The 21,354-nt window shown below is 34.0% G+C and overlaps 1 pseudogene across 1 annotated transcript in view; it reads left to right on the top strand.

The window, feature by feature from the left end:
* LOC143240069 (atrial natriuretic peptide receptor 1-like) overlaps nucleotides 1-21,354 on the top strand; it is a 460,913-nt pseudogene that overhangs the window by 420,189 nt on the left and 19,370 nt on the right. Inside the window, exons 12-16 of the transcript XR_013021546.1 lie at nucleotides 1,861-1,932; nucleotides 7,831-7,993; nucleotides 16,239-16,394; nucleotides 19,592-19,760; nucleotides 20,177-20,329. The product of XR_013021546.1 is annotated as an atrial natriuretic peptide receptor 1-like (transcript). The remainder of the gene's footprint in view (nucleotides 1-1,860; nucleotides 1,933-7,830; nucleotides 7,994-16,238; nucleotides 16,395-19,591; nucleotides 19,761-20,176; nucleotides 20,330-21,354) is intronic.

The following is a 21,354-nucleotide window of genomic DNA, read 5'->3' as shown; positions in this document are numbered from 1 at the left end:
GTATAGACCTCAGTTTTGTGCCTGGTTTTTGAATAAATTTGGTATTAACTGGAATGTCATATTTTGTTACAAGTTTTTGCCAAATGTTGGTTATTTGTTTGCTGATGTCAGGAATATATGGTATACAGCAGTATATGGTTTCATGATTTTTTGATTCGGGAGATATATTTACTTTTGTTGGTTGATTTTGCTTTCTGTCTAGGTGTGTGCGTATAATGTTTTCTACAGTTTGTGGAAGAAACTTATTGATGTTGATGAAGTATTGTTTTATTTTGTCTAATTCATCGTTAATTTTATCTGGTGAGCATAGTTTTATGGTTGTGTTTATTTGGTTTTTTAGTATGTTGAGTTTTTGTTTTGTTTCATGTGCTGAGTTCCACGGAATTTATAGTCCAGTATGGGTGATTTTTCAGTGGATTTCTGTTTTAAATTGTGTGTCGGTTTTTGTAATTTTGAGGTTAAGAAATGATATTTGATTACTTTCTTCCTGTTCACATGTGAAGTTAATGTTGGGATGTATATCGTTAATGTGATTGAAAAAATTAAGTGTGTGTTCTGTAAATGTGAATCCCACAAACGTGTCATCTACATATTTGTACCAGTATAGTGGTGGATGTAATGCTGTGTTAATTGCTTGTGTTTCAACTTGTGTCATAAAAATATTGGCTAGAACTGGTGATACTGGGTTGCTCATGCTTAGGCAATTTTCTCAACCCAAACGAACCGTTTTTACACACATATTCTTCACTACAAGTGGGTTTTATCGTTCTCACTAAATAAGTAAATAAAACTGGTTCATACGGAACTGATACGTGAAAAAAAAGTTTATTCTCTGAATGTGAAATAGACCAAGTGTGATCCATTCGTAGCCTGTTGAGCAGTGAACCAAACCAGACTCAGTGGTTAGCGTGTCCAACAGTGGACCAAACCTGACCCAGTGGTTAGCGTGTCCAACAGTGAACCAAACCTGACCCAGTGGTTAGCGCGTCCAACAGTGGACCAAACCTGACCCAGTGGTTAGCGTGTCCAACAGTGGACCAAACCAGACCCAGTGGCAAGCGCGTCCAACAGTGGACCAAACCTGACCCAGTGGTTAGCATGTCCAACAGTGGACCAAACCTGACCCAGTGGTTAGCGTGTCCAACAGTGGACCAAGCCTGTCTCAGTAGCTAGAGCGTTGAACAGTTTCATTACCACAAAACAAAACAAGAAGAAATGGCACACTGCACTTTTGGGGTCATTGATACGTTGTAAGAGAGATGTTAAAATTCTAATGTTCAGTCTGACAAGAGTAACCCAAGAATTGGCACTGGGTTCTATTCACTAGCTGCCTTCCCTCTAGTCTATCAGTTCAGAGCTAGAGATGACCGGCGCATACAGAACGTGAGATGCTTTGTGCGAATATGCGAAAAGAAACTGGACTAGAAAACATCTGCTAACCCTCAATCATAGTACACCCTATTTGCTTACATTCATTAGTTCAGTTCTCGAGTTAAAAACTTAATATAGTTAAAAACACCAATGGCCCTTAAACATTTAAAAACACAACTCAGGTGGTCAGTGTCACCTTCGCCAGTGACACTGTCCAACGTCAAGGATGAACCCATGGTAAAAATACGTCTAAGGTGGTGTTGTTACTCACCGTATGATTTTGATTGATAACCATGTTATATTTTATATTTTCCGAGATAACTGCTTGTTAATTTTACTCTTCCAAAACATCCTGAGTATGGGAAAAGGTTCAAATACAGCTGTATTTGTTAAGAAAAAATACGTTTTTAAGTTCAAAATGTCTTAAGTTTTTGAGTAAATTTAAGATGTTTCAAGTTTTTAAGTTAGTTTCTTAATACTGTTTTATAGGATGTTCTTCACAACGACTCCATAAAACTAGACTGGATGTTCAGGCATTCACTAATTAATGATATTGTGAAGGTAAGTTATTTATTATGTCCTTAAAGTTAGCTAAACTGGTTATTTATTATGTCGTTTAGGCTAGTTAAAGTGGTTATTTATTATGTTGTTAAGATTAGATAAACTGGTTATTTATTATGTCGTTAAGGTAAGTTAAACTGGTTATTTATTATGTCGTTAAGGTCAGCTAAACTGGTTATTTATTATGTCGTTAAGGTCAGCTAAACTGGTTATTTATTATGTTGTTAAGGTAAGTTAAACTGGTTATTTATTATGTTGTTAAGGTTAGCTAAACTGGTTTTACAGAAATACAAATAGAGAAATAGTAGGTTTTATTGATGTGAAACAAAATTGTATGTGTTGTTATGTGAAGTTCTCTTGGTGTGAAACAAAATTGTATGTGTTGTTATGTGAAGTTCTCTTGGTGTGAAACAAAATTGTATGTGTTGTTTATGTGAAGTTCTCTTGGTGTGAAACAAAATTATCTGCTTTATTTATGTGAAGTTCTCTTGGTGTGAAACAAAATTATCTGCTTTATTTATGTGAAGTTCTCTTGGTGTGAAATCATCTGCTTTGTTTATGTGAAGTTCTCTTGGTGTGAAATTATCTGCTTTGTTTATGTGAAGTTCTCTTGGTGTGAAATCATCTGATCCTTTACCTCAACTGAGATATTTATTCTTATTATAGTTACTTTTTTGTCTTTATTATATTCTGGGAAAATTATGGAACGTTTTCGTTAAACATAAATAGTATATTAGAAAGCAAAGGCGTCAGATTGGCTTATTTATTTAATGATAAACTTTGATCTCTAAGCAGCTTTATCTTCCATCGTGCACTCAACATGAAACTTTCACTCGTTTCACAGAACAAGGGAAGGAACATAGAAATCAGGAAATAAAAATCAAGCAGAGAATATGTACACATGCATTAAGAATTCTATGATGTTCCCCTAGTCTCATATCATAGTAAATAACTGAAACATCAGTTTTATTAGTTCTATCATAGCCTACTATTAAAGGAAGCTATATCCTCAAATTCTCAGAAGTTGATTAGATTTAAGTTCATATCACTTTCTAACCTAGCAGCTAGGATGTCCGACACGACAATGTCATTTACTAGGAACTTTATGATACCTCTCAGTGTAAGTCTCTATTGCAAACCTCATGTCATACAGATAACATTTACTCCTACACATCCACATTACCCATCTATACATGAAAGGTGCACATCATACAGATAACAACATTTACTCCTACACATCCACATTACCCATCTATACATGAAAGGTGCACATCATACAGATAACAACATTTACTCCTACACATCCACATTACCCATCTATACATGAAAGGTGCACATCATACAGATAACAACATTTACTCCTACACATCCACATTACCCATCTATACATGAAGGTGCACATCATACAGATAACAACATTTACTCCTACACATCCACATTACCCATCTATACATGAAAGGTGCACATCATACAGATAACAACATTTACTCCTACACATCCACATTACCCATCTGTACATCATGCGCCAGATTGGAGATCCCTGCCTGATTTGTATGAAAACATACATTGGGTCCAGTATTGGAATACTTTAATGCCAGACTCCCTACCAGGATTCACTAACGTTTTCCACAATAAAGATGTCAAACTTATATTACTAATCAGGTGAATCAACAAAAATCTCTGAGTACCAAGGTGGAAGACATGTGAATAGGCCTCGGCTGTTTTTGTTGTAATCTAACCCAACTAAGTATAACCTTTACCTTTAAAAGGGTACATAGTGCCACCAGTAACTACGTGAGGTTAGCTTCAAGACTAGAATGTTTAATGGAATAAAACGTTTTAGAAATCCGAGAAGAATGGCCAACTTTCGTACTTTCAAGAATCTCTTTACCATAAAACGATGCCAGATTTATACAAAAGAACCACCACATACAAATGGAACGGTAACATTAGTAATGTCTGGAAAGTATGCAAGGCCGAGCTTTGCAGACAAGGTGAGACCCACTTCGGGCACATGAAGCAAGGATTCCATGAAATAAGTGGCCACCTTCCAAAATCTGAGTCCTGAAATAGAATTAAGTGTGCAATAAGGCCAATCTTTCTGGTGATTTTGTGTAGCATTGGATCTAAACAAATAATGAAGAGTACAATGCCCAATTCAATAAAAGTGGAGACCAAATCAAGCTCTTTATCCACAGATTCAAACCAGTTTAATAACCATGGTTATATGAAAAATTAGCTCACACTACACCAGTTCCACTTTGATCTACAACTACATACAGGTATGGAACCATCTTTAGCTTGGACAAAATACACAGAGCCACATATATATATCTAAGGATGAAACTACCACCTTTAAGAAACTTAAAGAAGTCATCCTGTTGAAGATATTCACGGTATCATTAGCTGAGTAACAGTTGAAATGTGTTCTAATTCATTTACCAGATCTTTATCATAATCCACGACTATCATCTTAAAGGCTACCACGTTTATACTTAGAAGGTTAGTGAATCCATCATGTTTCCACCACTACTACCACATCATTCTTAGGTGGTTGTTAGACGTAAAGCCTGGAACAATGCAAGAGATACACATAGACGTTTTGAAGCTGGTCAAAACACCTTGGTATCAGCTTTATATCTGGAAGATAAATAAAATATAGTCTAACTGTACATTAAACAAAATGTAAAAGACCAGTAAATAACTAGCAGAAGATAGACCATGGTGAGCATGATGAACATCTATCACTTTGCTTTAAGGATTACTACTCTTGCAAGTTCTCTTCAACATCTATTATATGACGCTGGTTTTCCCTGACAGTCCAATCAAATAGTCTATGCTGACCTCTTTTGACAACATTCTGATGTTCAAAAACTCTAACAAAGTTGAAATTGTGATCAGCTGGCTCAGTAATACAGATTTATCGTCACTACTGACAAAAGTGCAGTTCTGTTCAGCACATCCAACAAGAGGCATGCTGGTGAGAAGAAAGTGTCACTGTTCCTGCAGGCATGCTGGTGAGAAGAAAGTGTCACTGTTCCTGCAGGCATGCTGGTGAGAAGAAAGTGTCACTGTTCCTGCAGGCATGCTGGTGAGAAGAAAGTGTCACTGTTCCTGCATTGCCATCTATCAAACACTAAAATCTCTAACCTGTAACAGACATTCAACTTCGCTGGATGTATTAATATTATAATATACAAAGCTTTCAAACATTCCTGTAAGATATGGAACACAAATCGGCAGTGCCATAAGCATAACATGTTTGTGACCGACTCTCAGGCAATACAGTATGAACTGAGAGTTGTTGGTTTCAATACAGTATGAACTGAGAGTTGTTGGTTTCAAGACAGATGGCATACAGTATGAACTGAGAGTTGTTGGTTTCAAGACAGATGGCATACAGTATGAACTGAGAGTTGTTGGTTTCAAGACAGATGGCAATACAGTATGAACTGAGAGTTGTTGGTTTCAAGACAGATGGCATACAGTATGAATTGAGAGTTGTTGGTTTCAAGACAGATGGCATACAGTATGAACTGAGAGTTGTTGGTTTCAAGACAGATGGCATGGATATACGTACCAAGTCATGCAAAAGTGAAGCTAACTATGAAAGTTGACAAACTTGCAAAAAATGTCCTATATCAAATCCAGAACGTCTCTACTGGAAGGCTATCGGTGAAACAAGTAACCATGGAATATCTTCGTGAAACAAGTAACCATGGAAGATCTTCGTGAAGCAAGTAACCATGGAAAATCTTCGTGAAGCAAGTAACCATAGAAGATCTTCATTGGCACCCAGGAGAACGAGATTCCTGGAAAACAAAATATTTTATGGTGTAGTTAGAATATAAAAAATAGTGAGTCACTAGGACAACAAACAAAGGTCACTGGTGACATCCACAAAGAAACTCTCCTGCACTTCCTGCGAGGTTGGCGGTATCCACATTGAAGGATCAGAATCTATCAGTGTAACCTCTGGGATTTTGTCGAGAAACCCACTTGTTGAGAAATTTATATGCAAAAACGGCTCGTTTGGGTTGAGAAAATATTTTACATAGAAGGTCGAAACGTTGTTCGCTCTTCTATGTAAAATATTTTCTCAACCCAAACGAGCCGTTTTTGCATATAAATTTCTCTGGGATTTTAATCTATTGCTGAACTTAACTGAGATCAACATATCTTTTATTGACATATGAACAGTTTTTTTCTGCTGTGAAAGATCTATTCTCACAATACTACAATTTTCAGGTAGAAAGAATATATTTGTAAACGTTTTGTAAAACTAAACCAACAGATTTACCAAATCCTTTTATTGGTTTTCGATTACATTTTAAACAAAAAGGAACATTGGGTGGAAACTAAAGAACGTGAAACTTTCTTATATTACCATCTGTCAGAAAATCGAGCTTCAACAGTCATTCAACACAGATATAAGTATTTATGAAAAATACTAGAAAGCTGTAGCTGGTTGGCATGAATAGTAATGTATTTAGGTCTGTTTGAAAGTGTTCTTGAGTTTCCCAATAATTGTGCTAAATATCACAAGAATGGAAAATAAAATTCTTTATATTTGTCTTTATTTTAGGGTGAAAGGAATATTATTGTGTGTGAAGATATAAACACATACACACACATATCACTGTATGTGAAATAAACACATACACACACATATCATATGGTAGTTCTATTAACGGCCATCCAACAATAAAATTGACTCCATTGGATTAGGAATAACCATGAAGGCTTATAACACTAAAATTGAGGATCTGAGAGTCGTTATGGGCACGTTTCCTACGAGTATAGAACAAAGTATGTTACTACGATGTTGAGTATTCAAAATAGCAAATCACACAACCACAGCCGATATCAAGTCATGGTGTAAATTCATGTATCTGAATAACATTTTGAAATGGTTTGGCATTCCATAAGTAATGCAATGCCAAACATGTATTGTTTTTGGGGGTAGGAATATTACAGGATTTTCTAGTGTGAAAATATACATTCATTAAGATTGATGATAATATGCTTATATCGCGGAATTAGAATTTACAAAACTGGAATATCCCTTATACTTAAGGACGTTAAATACATAAAAATATGGATCATCTTGGTCACCAGGCCCATTAAAAAAGGACTTTTATCAAGTCCTACTTCAGCCTGGTATGTAAAATGTAGTGTTTCGTAACAGGTGAGAATCCTCGAACGCAAACTTCAGTGGGAAACCCAATGGGTGTGGCATAATGAAGAAGGGTCTCTGTCTAGGATCGAGACTATTTGAATATGGGTTCATAAATATAAGGCTTCCTGTAATACCGCCTGTTCAACAGTCGAATGCCTCAAGTAACGGGAGAGTGAAGCAAGTATTCACATTATTTAATCTAAACAAGTGCCAATCAAGTCGCTGCTTTATGAATTTCTTTGCAGTTGGATAGCATGTAGGGAAAGTAGTGAGCTTAGAACAGGGCATTCTTATGATGGAGTCTTTTGTAATGACGTCTACGTTGAAAAGGTGTTTTAAAGATGCATGACAATTAGACAGGCTATGATGTGACATGAAGACATGGACGGTAGCGAGGATCCAAAAGCGTTTAGTATAACATATTTGACCTTTCTAACGTTTTTAAAAGCAAACAATAAATAAAGAATGTTTCAGCTACCAAAACGATCTGAAAATGTACAATATTGGGAAAATTTTCTTTATAAATGCCCTGTTTCCTTACTTTGTAGGAATTGGATCTCTAACTATCACCTAAAGAACGAAGACACATCAAACGTATCTCTCACAATAGTACAGGTTCAAAATATCAATTGTTTATCGATTTTTGTTTTTTATCTGTAGGTTCTTTTTTGTGTAACGAATATTTTGGAGAAGTTGTAATTTTCGTTTTCTAATTCTAGGGCATATACTACCTTCACAGTGGAGAAATAGGGACCCACGGGCGACTGCGGTCTACAAACTGTGTTGTGGACAGCCATTTTGTTCTGAAGGTTACCGACTTTGGTCTGCCATCTTTCCGCGAAGAAGAAAATTACAACGAATATGACTTTAGGGACCAGAAAAGTAAGCTAGTTGAAACAGTCTTTCCAAAAAGCACAGTGGTTGATGTGGTATGGATTGAAATAAGGGTTACCTAATAGTTAACGTCCCCAGACTGTGAATCCCAGATTTGTTGTTGGTGCACCATTGCTGTGCACTTTAGGTGTGTTAAAAACGTGGTGAATCAAATCCCACTGTTCGATTAGAGTAGCTCAAGAGTTGGCGGTGGATGCTGTTGACTAGCAACTTTCCTTTTAGTCTGGCAGTTTAAATTTAGGGAGGGTTACGCTCACAGATAACCACTTGTTTAATTTGTCTGAAAATTTTCAAATAACCAAATGGTTTTAGTCAATCATAAAACGTATTTTTCGTTCGCGTGTTCTTCAAGTTTTAAACTTTTTACAACAATGTTAAAAATAAATTTATAGTTGAAAGACTAGTTAATTGTGATAACTTTCTCTTATACAAGATAAAACAGTTCGAGCTTGCTTCAAACCGGCATTTTACCATAGATAATAATTATGACGTTAACTCACAACATAAGTAACAGTACTTCCAGTATCTGAATATTTTGCTTGTTTCAACATATTTTAATAAGTTTTGGTTTTGTTTCAGTTACGCACAAAGCTATGCGAGAACTATCGGCGCTAGCCATTCTTAATTTAGCAGTAAGAGTCGAGGGAAAGCGTTTTTATGTGATTTTTTTATAATAAAGTCACATCGAGGTACAGGCTATGTCCACTGAGGGGAATCGGACCTCTGATTTTAGCATTGTTTTTCCGAAGACTTACCGCCGTCCTACCGAGGGACTGAGGGAAACCAACACCACACACTGCCAACATCTTGAACTACTTTTTTAACATCGAATAGTGGGATTGACCATCACATTATAAAGCTTCCACGACTGAAAGAGCGAGCACATTCGTTGACGGGGATTTCAACCCGTAAACGGTAGATTGCGAATTCTAACCCTCAGGCCATGTCAGGTTTTCTCCAGAATGAAAAACGTTTGAGAAATTTTACCTTTATTTACTGTATCCCTTCATTCATAGGACTGACATCAATTTCTTTATCGATGTATAACCAAATAGATTTAGTTAAGTGATTCACCACTTAGCCATTCATTATACATTACAAAACCTTTCATTATACATTCATTATACATTACAAAACCTTTCATTATACATTCGTTATACATTACAAAACCTTTCATTATACATTCGTTATACATTACAAAACCTTTCATTATACATTCGTTATACATTACAAAACCTTTCATTATACATTACAAAACCTTTCATTATACATTATAAAACCTTTCATTATACATTCATCATATATTACAAAACCTTTCATTATACATTACAAAACCTTTCATTATACATTCGTTATACATTACAAAACCTTTCATTATACATTCGTTATACATTATAAAACCTTTCATTATACATTACAAAACCTTTCATTATACATTATAAAGACCTTTCGTTATACATTCATCATATATTACAAAAACCTTTCGTTATACATTACAAAGACCTTTCATTATACATTCGTTATACATTATAAAACCTTTCGTTATACATTACAAAACCTTTCATTATACGTTATAAAACCTTTCGTTATACATTCATCATATGTTACAAAACCTTTCATTATGCATTACAAAACCTTTCGTTATGCATTCGTTATGCATTACAAAACCTTTCGTTATACATTACAAAGGCCTTTCATTATACATTATAAAACCTTTCGTTATACATTACAAAGACCTATCGTTATACATTATAAAGACCTTTCGTTGTACATTCGTTTATACGTTACAAAGACCTTTCATTATGCGTTGAGTATGCATTACAAAACATTTCATTATACATTCATCATACATTACAAAACCTTTCATTATACATTCATCATACATTACAAAACCTTTCATTATACATTCATTATACATTACAAAACCTTTCATTATACATTACAAAACCTTTCATTATACATTACAAAACCTTTCATTATACATCACAAAACTTTTCATTATACATTCATTATACATTACAAAACCTTTCATTATACATTCGTTATACATTACAAAACCTTTCATTATACATTCGTTATACATTACAAAACCTTTCATTATACATTCGTTATACATTACAAAACCTTTCATTATACATTACAAAACCTTTCATTATACATTACAAAACCTTTCATTATACATTATAAAACCTTTCATTATACATTACAAAACCTATCATTATACATTATAAAACCTTTCATTGTACATTCGTTATACATTACAAAACCTTTCATTATACATTGGTTATACATTACAAAACATTTCGTTATACATTCATCATACATTACAAAACCTTTCGTTATACATTCATCATACGTTACAAAGACCTTTCGTTATACGTTCGTTATACATTACAAAGACCTTTCGTTATACGTTACAAAGACCTTTCGTTATACATTACAAAACCTTTCATTATACATTCGTTATGCATTACAAAACCTTTCGTTATACATTCGTTTATGCATTACAAAACCTTTCATTATACATTCGTTATACGTTACAAAACCTTTCATTATACATTCGTTATGCGTTACAAAGACCTTTCGTTATACATTCGTTATGCATTACAAAACCTTTCGTTATACATTCGTTATGCATTACAAAGGCCTTTCGTTATACATTACAAAGACCTTTCGTTATACGTTATAAAACCTTTCGTTATACATTCATCATATATTACAAAACATTTCATTATACATTACAAAACCTTTCATTATACATTACAAAACCTTTCATTATACATTCGTTATACATTATAAAACCTTTCATTATACATTACAAAACCTTTCATTATACATTATAAAACCTTTCGTTATACGTTCGTCATATGTTACAAAACCTTTCGTTATACATTACAAAACCTTTCGTTATGCATTACAAAGACCTTTCATTATACATTCGTTATACATTATAAAGACCTTTCGTTATACATTACAAACCTTTCATTATACGTTATAAAACCTTTCATTATACATTCATCATATATTACAAAACCTTTCATTATACATTACAAAACCTTTCATTATACATTCGTTATACATTACAAAACCTTTCATTATACATTCGTTATACATTACAAAACCTTTCATTATACATTACAAAACCTTTCATTATACATTATAAAACCTTTCATTATACATTCATCATGTATTACAAAACATTTCATCATATATTACAAAACCTTTCATTATACATTACAAATCCTTTCATTATACCTTACAAAACATTTATTATACATTACAAAACCTATCATTATACATTATAAAACCTTTCATTGTACATTCGTTATACATTACAAAACCTTTCATTATACATTGAGTATACATTACAAAACATTTCATTATACATTCATCATACATTACAAAACCTTTCATTATACATTCATCATACATTACAAAACCTTTCATTATACATTCATCATACATTACAAAACCTTTCATTATACATTCATTATACATTACAAAACCTTTCATTATACATTACAAAACCTTTCATTATACATTACAAAACCTTTCATTATACATCACAAAACTTTTTATTATACATTACAAAACTTTTCATTATACATTCGTTATACATTACAAAACCTTTCATTATACATTCGTTATACATTACAAAACCTTTCATTATACATTCGTTATACGTTACAAAACCTTTCATTATACATTACAAAACCTTTCGTTATACATTATAAAGACCTTTCGTTATACGTTCATCATATGTTACAAAACATTTCGTTATACATTACAAAACCTTTCATTATACATTCGTTATACATTACAAAACCTTTCGTTATACATTCGTTATACATTATAAAACCTTTCGTTATACATTACAAAACCTTTCATTATACATTATAAAACCTTTCATTATACATTCATCATATATTACAAAACCTTTCATTATACATTACAAAACCTTTCATTATACATTCGTTATACATTATAAAACCTTTCATTATACATTACAAAACCTTTCATTATACATTCATCATATATTACAAAACCTTTCATTATACATTACAAAACCTTTCATTATACATTCGTTATACATTACAAAACCTTTCATTATACATTACAAAACCTTTCATTATACATTATAAAACCTTTCATTATACATTCATCATGTATTACAAAACATTTCATCATATATTACAAAACCTTTCATTATACATTACAAATCCTTTCATTATACATTACAAAACATTTATTATACATTACAAAACCTATCATTATACATTATAAAACCTTTCATTGTACATTCGTTATACATTACAAAACCTTTCATTATACATTGAGTATACATTACAAAACATTTCATTATACATTCATCATACATTACAAAACCTTTCATTATACATTCATCATACATTACAAAACCTTTCATTATACATTCATCATACATTACAAAACCTTTCATTATACATTCATTATACATTACAAAACCTTTCATTATACATTACAAAACTTTTCATTAAACATTACAAAACCTTTCATTATACATTCATCATACATTACAAAGCCTTTCATTATACATTACAAAACCTTTCATTATACATTACAAAACTCTTCATTAAACATTACAAAGCCTTTCATTATACATTACAAAACCGTTAACATCTAAACTTTTACTTTCAAGAACCACTTTTCCCTTTGTGTTTCAGAAGTAATCCTGAAGGCTTATAGTACTAAAATCCAGGTTTCGATAGCCGTGGTGGGTACAGCGCAGATGGTCCTTTGAGAAGATTTGTTTGAAAAGTCAAACAAAAAGAACCACGTGGTATCGCTAGTATCTCACTCACACTTATAGTTTTTATTAGATTTAATTTTCATTTATATAATATTACTGATAAAAGCAAATTGCAAAATATTTATTGCTAATTATTTAGAACTAGTGAAAGTATCCAGCTTCGTTCGGGTTATTACTTTGATATGATTTCTATATTATAAATATCACTATACGTCACATTAACCTGTATAAAAGCCAGTGTGAGTCACGTCACGTGATGCTTGATTTTAAACATAAACTGTTCATTGGTTAATGTATTTTATGTTATATCATCAAACATTTCAGGCCTGGCATGGCCTAGCGCGTAAGGCGTGCGACTCGTAATCCGAGGGTCGCGGTTTCGCGCCCGCGTCGCGCTAAACATGCTCGCCCTCCCAGCCGTGGGGGTGTATAATGTGACGGTCAATCACTATTCGTTGGTAAAAGAGTAGCCCAAGAGTTGGCGGTGGGTGGTGATGACTAGCTGCCTTCCCTCTAGTCTTACACTGCTAAATTAGGGACGGCTAGCACAGACAGCCCTCGAGTAGCTTTGTGCGAAATTCCAAAACAAACAAACAAACAAACATTTCAATATTAAAGAAATCTATTTAATAAACGGAGATTAAATTAAGAAAGTAACAGATATATTTTTACAGTTTTGTTGTCTGCACATTTTTATTGTTATACTTTCAGTACATAACTAACAACAATATTAGGTTGCACTTCCGTTGCCAACAAATCATTCTAAAATGACATAAAACCCGCTTGTTGGGAAACATATATGTAAAAGCGGCTTGTTTATGTAGAGGAGCGAACAACGTTTCGATCTTCTTCGGTCATTGTCAGGTTCACGAGAAAAGGTCGAAACGTTGTTCACTCCTCTACATAAACAATTTTCTCAACCCAAACCAGCCGCTTTTACATATACCTTTCCCAACAAGTGGGTTTTCTCGTCATCACTGATTATTAATTAAACCATTGTTGGAACGCACTGTTACCAAAACACACTGTTTTTTTCTATGTATGAGAAGACATTTCTTTTCTGTGGGTTTTTTCGCTAGTTTGTCTCATTAAAAAGATACGCATGCACGTAGATAAGTAATGAGACCCAGGTGCACACTCTCAGGATCCACTTAGTTCCGGTACAATAATGTTCATACGCATGTTCATTTGCGCACGCACATAGATAAAGATGCAAATACACAGGGTCCACTTATTATTAGTGAATAATTTCACGTTTTAGATACTTTCCTCTTGGGTCTATGATAGGCACACCTACACAGACATGCATGACAGATGTGTATGTGCGAAAGCACGTAGATAAGCATTAATATCCAGATGCACACCCTAGAGTTACATTTAGTGTGGTTGCAAAATTTTATGTTTCTGGGTTCTTTCCTCTTGGAGCTATGACGGTCATATTTCTTTCAATGTGTTTATCTCTCATGGACAAATGCACATGACATATGACAGCCTTTCAACCCTAGGTATCTTCCTAGAAGCTCTCTTCTGCACCATTTACAACAATTCTAAGTCCTTCATTAGGTAAGGAATCTAAGACTGAATGCGATACTCCAAGTGAGTTGAATTCGATATTTCACTAGATACCACCTAAAATCTTATTTGACCTTCCACTAACAACAGCACATTGCTTGGATTGATTGAGAGACTGATCAACTGATAAGTAATAATATCTATATGCACACCCTCAGTATGGGTGCAAAATTTCAGATATCTGTGTTATTTTCTCTTGAAGCTATGGGCTCGGCATGGCCAGGTGGGTTAAGGCGTTCGACTCGTAATCTGAGGGTCGCGGGTTCGAATCCCAGTCACACCAAACATGCTCGCCCCTTTCAGCCGTGAGGGCGTTATAATGTGACGGTCAATCCCACTATTTGCTGGCAAAATAATAGCCCAAGAGTTGGCGGTGGGTGGTGATGACTAGCTGCCTTCTCTCTAGTCTTACACTGCTAAATTAGCATAATTAGATAGCCTTCGGAGTAGCTTTGCCCGAAAGTCAACACAAACCAAACAAACAAACCGATCCCTATCACTACAAACAGTCCTTCCCAGAATTTCCCTGAAAAAACGTGGAGCTATGTGGATCACACTTCTCTTGTATGTAGGTTTTCGCTGCTTTGCCTTATAAAAAGATGCGCATGCACGCAAGCGTATAAGTAATAATATAAAGGAGCACACCCTAAGAGTTCAATTAGCTTGGGTGAACATGTTCATACTTATAGGCTTTTTTTTTTGGTGTCGTGAAGTCACACACAGACACACCTTTTTTATTACATATACCTTTTGTTTCTTTTAGAATTTTAATACAAATATACAGATAATGTTTCTAACTTTGAACTGATAAGCCAAAAACAAGGAACCAGTCATTAACGGTTAAAAGAAAGCACCAAGAAACCAATCATCAATGGTTAGGCTACTCTAACCAAGTACTGGGATTTAACCACCATTTTATAATACACCCATGGTCGCAGGCTATAGAACTATATGTTTGAGATGTATATCAATGAGCACCAATCTCGCACATTAACCATTGGGCCACACCCAGCGCTACGTCATTTAAAGGCTTTCCTCAGTTGTTCAGTGTCTCAACGACGATTATGTTGATACACAAGGGTTTTGATACTCGTGGTTTGTACAGCACAGATAGCTCATAGTGTAGCTTTGTGCTTAACAACAAACTAACATATTTCAGTGATACTTTTATTCTTAGCGTTGACTTTGTTTTTGAAATACATCAGAAATTACAGAGAATGACAAAAATCACCTGCTATATCTTGTATAATAATAAAAGAGCGTATCTATGGGTCTGTAGGTTTCTGTGTGTGTGTGTGTTTGACTGCCATAAGTCCAAGAGGAAAGAATCTAGAAACATGAAATTTTGTATCTATACTAAGTGAACTTTGAGGGTGTGCACTTGAGTATTGTCACTTATTCACGTGTGCCTGCGCATGTTTTTCTAAGGCAAGCTAGCGAAAACCCACACAGAAAAGAATACGTGACTATGTGACCATCATATCTCCAAGAAGCCTGATATTTTGCACCTATACCAAGTAAACCCTGAGGGTGTGAATCTACGTCCGCATGCGTGTGCACATTTTTTTGATGAAGTAAGCTAGCGAAAAACTACATAGAAAAGAAATGGCTCTTATGCCATGTTGCTTAGCAGTTGAAGTGTATAGGTTATACTTTTATGCTAAAATGGTTTCAGAATACATACATTTTTCAACCAAATAACCCGAGCGAGGCAGGGATCTTTCGCTGGTAATGTAGACAAAAATTACGTAGTCACTAATGTACCAAAACAACTATTAATTAAACTAATGATTATTACAACGTTAAGTTTCTTGAGTGATTTTATTCAACATTGTTACTGTCTGGCTTGACATAAGTTCAACTTGAATTTAGAGCTACTTTGGAAAGCACCTGAACTTCTAAAGCTAACCCACTGTCCGCCTAATGGAACACAGAAGGGAGATGTGTACAGCTTTGGAATAATACTCCAAGAAATCGTTTTGAGAGAGGATCCATTTTACCCACACATAGAAATAATGGACTTATCTAGTGAGTTTAACTAATTTATATTTGTTTATGCTTTCTCTTGTGTAAAATGTGGCACGCAATTGAACAGTTGTTAAAAATAACACTAAAAGTAAATGGGTGTGATATGTGTAATTAATACTACGTTTACTTCTGTTCTTTTTATCTGTTTTCCAAATGATTTCACAGTATGTGTTAACTTAGCATCCGGTTTCTGAGACAGAATTCGAGGATTTGTTTCGATACAGAGGAGGTGTCGCTGTTTCTGATATTTAAAAGAAATACTTGGATAAAGGGCACAATCTGTGAGTTTTAAAAACAAAATAAACAACAAAACGCACACTGTAACTCACTTTTTAGAATTTAGGGGTTCTCTGGATTGTTCACAAAACTGTAGAAGCTTTCATATTCAGGCACAATAACAATTGGTCATCTTGCAGTTGTAAGTAATCATAGTTGAGCCATCCTTGGTCGTCTGTAGTGGTCAGTAAACTTGATTTAGTCATCCTTGGTCGCGTGTAGTGGTCAGTAAACTTAACTGAACTATTCGTGGTCACTTATAGTGGCAAGTGAACTTTGTTGAGCCATCCTTCGTTGTATACATAATGCCATATAAACTTAGCTGAGCCACCCATGGTCACCTATAGTAGCAAGTAACCTTAGATGACCCATCTTTGGCCTTCTTAATATGGCTGAGTGTATGTCTGATGGTCAATATAACTTCTACTTCAGTGTGTTAGCAGTGTGGTAGTTCATACTTGGACAAGTTAAACGTTTACTACAGAGCAATGTTTGCAATATTTAAGACATCTACTGTAATTTTATGTTATTTGTATTGTTTTTTTCTTTCTATCATTATAATAATTCTTGTGCATTGTTAATTTAGTATATAGACATAAGGTTAAAATAAGTCTCATTGGCTGGCCGAATCTCATGAGGTAATATTGGGTTTACAGCCGAAAATATTGTTAACAGAGAGCAAGGATACCGACTCATGAAACAACGGATTCTAATCTTTGTAAATAATACATTTCGAGCATTATTGTGGATACATTTTTAGTCCTATGTAGGTAGCTTACTGTGATAAGGATTTAATATTGATAAAAAATATTCGGTGAATAATAACAAGTCGCTGCTGGCAGTAGATGTTACATTAATTTGCGTAATGAAATTGTGTGTTCCATATAATTACATTGATGTATTTAAGTAAATTTTCATTATTATATAGAATCCATTTACAAACTTTCAGAAACCCTTGTTTGCATACAGTGCACGTGCTTCTACCATCTATATAGTCTGGACTAAAATAAACACAGTGTATAAAAGTAACCAGTTATATAAAACCGATGATTAAGTGTTATAGGCTGACAGCTGGATATGCTTGCATTAAGTGTTGCATACTTAGCATTTCTTTGCCCCATTTAAGAGGTACTGAGTTCCGCAATTTCTTTATGTTTTTTACTAGCACCCATGGTGACAACTTAATAAGCAAACATTTCTGAAGAGGCTTAATATGAGGTACTTGTGTAGCAGATTAAACTAGACAGCTGAAAGAGGAAGATTACTTTATCAATCGTATATATCTTGATGTGGAAGAAAGCGGAAGTAACTAGCAAACCGCAAATTTATATAAATAATTTAGATGTTTTTGTTTAGTAAACAAAACAGAAATTAGAAGTTTCTTATTGCTGGACCAACGACCTCATGAACTTCAGTACACGTCTTACTATTCACGATACTGTTTTATGAACAGTTTTGAAGTGTAGCAATGAACTAATAAGAATACAGAGTTCGATGGATTTCACAGTTTATTTTGCTAACATAATTTTAACACCTTGCGTTATTTTTTTCGGGAGTTGCGTCTATTTATAAATTAGAGAAATATTCAACAGGTTAGACGTGGTATAAAATAACCTCACAAGGTCTGAAATGATGTTAACTGTATGTTTTTTATATATTTTTCTGTGATACCACTTTGGAAAAACTTAAAAGTAATGATTCTTAAAAATATATATTTGCTACTTTTAGCGCTTGTTTTTTTGCGTGTTATATTTCTGTAACCAATTTAGAATTTCGATATAGCAGACATGTACAAATTCTGACGTACTTGTTTTTCTACTGTTGCCCTCTAGTGACAGTTAAGTTACTAAAATTCATATTAAAGCTTTAATAATGCTAAAAAGGCTTTACATACTTTACATATTTTTTGGATTTGCCGACCCATGCTCAATAAGCCTTATAAAATGTGCTTTGAATTTTGGTACATTACTGTTTCATGTCAGCGATCCCTAGTGAGATGTTTAGGAACTATTTACTTTGGTAGCATAAGTAGAAAAACTATCGTTCACAGTGCTTACAGCAGTCATGATAAACACCTGCGCGATGTGAATAGAATTAATAATCGTATAGTTCATATGCTCAATTTACAGGGGACCATCATAAATATTTGTAATAATAAAGCAGTTTACATACCTTGTACCTGAAACCGAAATTCTAAAATAAGAACTTAAAGTACGTTGTTTTAAAAAAGCACAACAAATAGTATGGTAGAGATAAAAAATTCATTTCGCGTTAAATATCAGATATATTTACCCACCGTTAATAACTTTTTAGAATAACTTCAAATGTTTAACTCCAAGCGTAATCTGTAAATGTTTGTTTTCGGATTTCGCGCAAAGCTACATGAAGACTATCTCAGCTAGCCTTTTCTCATTTAGCTAGAGGGAAGACAGTTAGTCATCATAACCATCCAACTGTTGGACTACCCTTTTACCAACGAATAGCGAGATTGACCGTAACATTATAATTCCCTCACTGGTGAAATGGTAAATTCGTTTGGTATGACAGGGATTCGAACCAGCGATCCTCAGAGTAGGAGCTGAGCAACTTAACCACCAAGCCATACCGGGCCTGTTTACAACTCTATTATCTAAATACATCATTCGTGAACTATAATTTTTGTGCTGTTTTGTAGCAAAGTTTCAAAGCATATAACATTTTCTGATCACTCACTAACAAATTTTCGAACTAAGTTAGTTAAACTATTTCTCAAACAACAAGGGTCTCGTCACGATGTACTTGGTGCCTGAACAATTTGGAAAGATACAGTTTTTGTTTCTCTGTGTGGTGGAAAAAATATATCACTTTTCTCACTGGTAATATTACCAAACTCAGAAACAAGAACTGAAATTTAAACCCCATTTATTTGTATATTTTCATAGAAGTACTTCATCGTGTATGTTATAGAGAAGACCGCCCTTTCAGACCTGTGGTTACCAAAGACGCTTGCATGCCTGTTCTGCATCGACTGATGCAGAGGTGCTGGATGGAAAACCCGGAAGACAGACCAGATTTTGGTCAAATAAAAGCAGAAATGAGACTAATAAATAGGTAGATTTTTTTTCGGATGCCCTTACACATTAATCTGTTAAAACTGTCTTGAGCAAAATTAGTAGAGATTTAAACCAATACTTTTGTGCTTAAAGTTTACACGAAAATAGCACAGAAAACCGAATAGGGAGACTTAGAAAGAATCAGTAACAAACTTGCTAAGCCTAAGATAATTAACCAACAGTGGATTTGTATGGCTATGAAAACTGTAAAATTTACTTTTAATCTATTTAAAAACAACAGCCAGTTCCCACTCAAAACGTACTGATCGCAACTAGCACTTTTATTCGTTCTTTTACAATAAACAAGTATTTCTTGTTGAACATCTTGTGTAGATGTCACTATCAAAAGGTAAAGAAGATAGCATTCGTTGTGGCCTGCATACTAATAATATTAATGTTTATTTGTCTCACAAGAGGGCAGAATGGGGAGTTAAACATCATGGATGATCTGCTAATAAGAATGGAACAATACGCCAACAACCTGGAGCTGCTAGTGGAGGAAAGGACCGCTGCGTTCCTGGAAGAAAAGAGGAAATCAGAAGAACTGCTTTATCAGGTTTTACCAAGGTGATTTTTTATATCTATGGTTACTTTACCAGGTTTTAACAAAGTGACGTTTTATATCTATGATAACTTTATCAGGTTCTACCAAGGTGACTTTTTATCTATATGGTTACTTTATCAGGTTCTACCAAGGGGACTTTTTATCTCTATTGTTACTTTATCAGGTTCTACCAAGGTCACTTTTTATCTCTATGGTACTTTATCAGGTCCTACCAAGGGGACTTTTTATCTCCATGGTACTTTATCAGGTTCTACCAAGGGGACTTTTTATCTCTATGGTACTTTATCAGGTCCTACAAAGGGGACTTTTTATCTCTATGGTACTTTATCAGATTCTACCAAGGGGACTTTTTATCTCTATGGTACTTTATCAGGTTATATCAAGGGGACTTGGTATCTCAGTGATAGGCATTGAATTTATCTCGTATACTGAACAATGAAGTTTTTAATTACACAAAGTTTGAGCTTAAATTAAAGAAATTAATGAATATTTATAGAAGTGAACTGGTAATTTATAGTTTACAGTACAAACAGTAATTTCACTGTGTTTAAAAATAAATAAAACATGTTCCATTACTCGCGGAAATATTACTGGTTTTATCTCCTGTGGTAATACGTTGTGTTACATTTATTTATGTTTTTAAATGTCGATAACATTACGTATGTATTACACGATTTTAGGATGTGATGAGATGATATAAAAAATACGAGTATAATACGGACGAACATTTGTACCATGATTCCTTGAGTTTATATAAACTTAAAACGCTAAAATATGGGGTTCGATTCCATGCTGCGAATAGAGTGAAGATTACCCGTTGTGTAGGCTTGTACTGTGAAAATGACAACAATTTTTAAATCATGTATCAGTTTCACAAACTTGTGTGTTTTATATGTTGTTTACAAGGTGTGGTGTAATTTCAGTTTGTGGCTATAAAAGTGTATTAAGGAAATACTACATTATTTGTTAAAATAAAATTCTATCTTCTTAACACGTTGGCTCCCAGGCCAGTTTGCTGATTCTTTCC

Source organism: Tachypleus tridentatus, chromosome 13, assembly GCF_004210375.1.
Source record: "Tachypleus tridentatus isolate NWPU-2018 chromosome 13, ASM421037v1, whole genome shotgun sequence".
Classification (NCBI taxonomy): domain Eukaryota; kingdom Metazoa; phylum Arthropoda; class Merostomata; order Xiphosura; family Limulidae; genus Tachypleus; species Tachypleus tridentatus.
Note: the sequence above shows the minus strand (reverse complement) of the source record. Positions and strands in the feature narration are given on the sequence as shown.